We start from the raw sequence: 3,058 nt of genomic DNA, 5'->3' as shown, positions 1-3,058 counted from the left end.
AGAGAAACAGCGTTGCCTTAAGGCCATGCTCTGCTACAAGAAAAATGATGAGAGGAGTCCCCAGTGAAGGCAGAGCCAGACTGTCCTGGCCCCACTATGGATAGGCTTTATGAACTCAACATGCTAAAAGCACATTGCTAGTGAAAACATGTAGGTGAAGGGAGCTATACCTGAATTTTACAATGTTTACATACATTACAAATACGTGCTACAGCACAAGGAAACAAAAACATCTGTGTTAATTAATAACAGGTATTTAATTTTTAGGACAATTGAATTTAAGCCCTATGGCCTCTGTTATTTATAAAATTTAGACTAGATAATAAAAATAATTTAGACTAGATAATAAAGTTCCTTTCTAATCTGAAAAACCAAAAAAATCTAGCAGCCTCTTCTGGCTGATCTGTTCTGTGTTCACCCACGATGAACTTTCTTAAATTGCTGGACATATCAAGCAATTAAATGGTGGCCGTCTGTCCTTGGGGAGGTGAGGACACGATTTTAACACCAAAGGAGTTAGTATGGAGGGTGTGAAATGGAGTTGTTGCACAGATTTGAGGAAGATGCTTGTAATGTTTGAAGTTATTTGTATTTATAACATTTGTGTGCTGTCATAAAATGCCACATAATTAATTTAATGTCCTTTTAGGAAGCTTATGGCCTTGGTGTTAAGCTTTGCTAATGGTTCCTCTTGAACAACGTAGAAGAGAGGGAAAAGGGGATTTAAAATTCATCTGCTGAAAACCAGTGCATATTTCTACTTCTTCTATTAACTATGAATAATAAAATACACTTTGAGCAAGGAGCCCTGTACAGGCAGATGGTAAAACCACAGCTAAGTGAAAAAAGGCAATTATTACCTGGCTGAACGTTTCATCTTCGAGGTCCATGCTTGGGCAAGGAGGAAAGGGGAAAGGAGCAGGGAAGAATCCTACATCCATCTGCAGTTAGTGTCAATGCCACTGGCAACCTCAGCAGGGTGAGGATGTCACCTTGGCAGGCTCATGCTGGCTTACAGCAAGAGCCACATTGACAGAGAGTGGTTGCTGCGTGGATGATTGGCAGGAGGAGCTTTTAGAGGTGGTGGTGGTACCATGCCCAAGAAGATGATGCCAGTGTTTGCTGTTTTGCTGCTATGCAGGAAGTTTTCAACGACTTGTCTCTCAGATTTACCATAATTGTACAGCATCTAGCACAGCTTGGCTTAGATAAATAAAACTAAATACTGATCAGTAAGAATTTCACAGTGTTGTGACACTGCAGTAAATCAAGCTCCAGACCAAGGCAGAGACCTGAAGCACAGGAAGATGGTGAAAATTAAGAAGCAAGAACACTGTCATCCTGGATATCTATATTGCCAAGCTTTCTGCTGCAGGCTGGAATGAGAATGGTCACATTAGGGCATGAAATAACTCCCAGGGCTGTGACCACAGTGAAAGTCAGTATCTCAGTAACACATATTTTTACAGATGTTACTCAACAGACTGTAGCAATTTGAAGGAGTTTGCATCTTACAGGTCTTCACTGCTTAGGAATTTGTAACCACCAGAAGCACTTAAGAGAACAACAAAACAAACCCAAACAAAAGCATAGACCGTAAACATGGAGAGCAGGTAAAGAGAATGCATTTCACCTTCTTGCACAGGCAAGCCCATAGCTGTTGCATCCCAATGAAGCATTTAAGCAACCTTAAGCTTAAATCCTGACTTACCATCACAGCTTCACTGGCAGCAGCATAGCAAGAGGAGGGCTCATGGAGCAAAGCAGCAAAGCTCCACTGCCTCCGCCCAGACACACCATCAAACATTAACCCAGCAGTTTGGGAGACTGCATTGGAAGTATTGTGGCATGAAACAGAAGAAGCTTCAGGCAGCAAAAAATGAGTAACCAAGTCTAAAAGAGAAAGAATTAAGTGATGAAAGATAGCAAGTAAGCAGCTAACACATGAAGGAATAAATAGATGCCTAAAGGCCAGAGAAACAGTGACACACAGCCTGGAAGAGCAGTGACTGGCTTAAATACCAAATGGTGAAAGACAAGCTAGTGAACAGGCATCACTGGAAAATGAAGAAGTGATACAGATGAGCTGCAAAACAGGTAGAGGAATTTAGCTCCAGTAGCTCTGAAGTAGCATGACTTGGGGACAACGAAATCCTCAGAGTCAAGGTAAAGGGTGGCCAGCAGGCAAAGGGAAAATGGATTCTGAACAGTGCCATAAGTATTAGTTTGTTTGGTTGGTTGGTTGTTTTTTTCTCTCTAAGTAGCACGTTTTATTAATGCTTCTGTATTATTTTTGTACTCTAAGCATGTGCATAACAAATCCTACATCTGCTGATTAAAAAGGGATGTCTTTGGATGCCGTTTCTCTGACGCACAACCCCGTAAGAGGCAGAGGTACTAACGACAGAGCTGCTGTGCTCTTAGCCCAACTGTGGGAACTAAGTGGTGCTGCAGTTCTTTCCCAGCACCTGCATAGGCTGTTATCTCCTACAAATGTGCACCTCTGAACAAGTCACGGCCACCCTTTAATGTGGCTTAGCATGGCACTGTATGGCCAAAGGGGCTGGTCTGTGTAAGGAAACCGCTCTATGACAGCAGCACTGCCAGCTGCTAAGTAAAGGCAGAAGCTCACTTTTCTTCCAGAGATGCTTTTACCTGGCCTTCCTTTCACCATGCTAGCTGTGAGCATGCTGCAACCAACAGCTGCCTTTCTTGATATTCAGCTTGTTTTGCTGAAAGCACAGAGTCTGCCATCTTGCTTGTTAATGTTAAAAATACCCACATGAAATTGCCAAGAGACTTGGCACCTTTCACAGTCACGAAGTTAATTACTTAATGAAGCCTCAGCTCAGCTGGCATGGGCAGGTCAGGAGATATGGGCATTGTCCCCATCTAGTGGTACACCCACACTGGCGAGAAGAGTAGATCACGGCCAGGAAGGAGCAGAGGTCCTCCTTCACCCTCAAGCAAAGCGCAAAAGGGTTGTGCAGGGTTAGCTGTGATGATACTCAGGAGAGCACAGCCCTTACTACTCCTGGGAGAACCTAGGTTACAAAAT

Source organism: Mesitornis unicolor, unplaced genomic scaffold (assembly GCF_000695765.1).
Source record: "Mesitornis unicolor isolate BGI_N332 unplaced genomic scaffold, ASM69576v1 scaffold9377, whole genome shotgun sequence".
NCBI lineage: Eukaryota > Metazoa > Chordata > Aves > Mesitornithiformes > Mesitornithidae > Mesitornis > Mesitornis unicolor.
The sequence above is the reverse complement of the archived record's forward strand: the minus strand, read 5'-3'. Positions refer to the sequence as shown.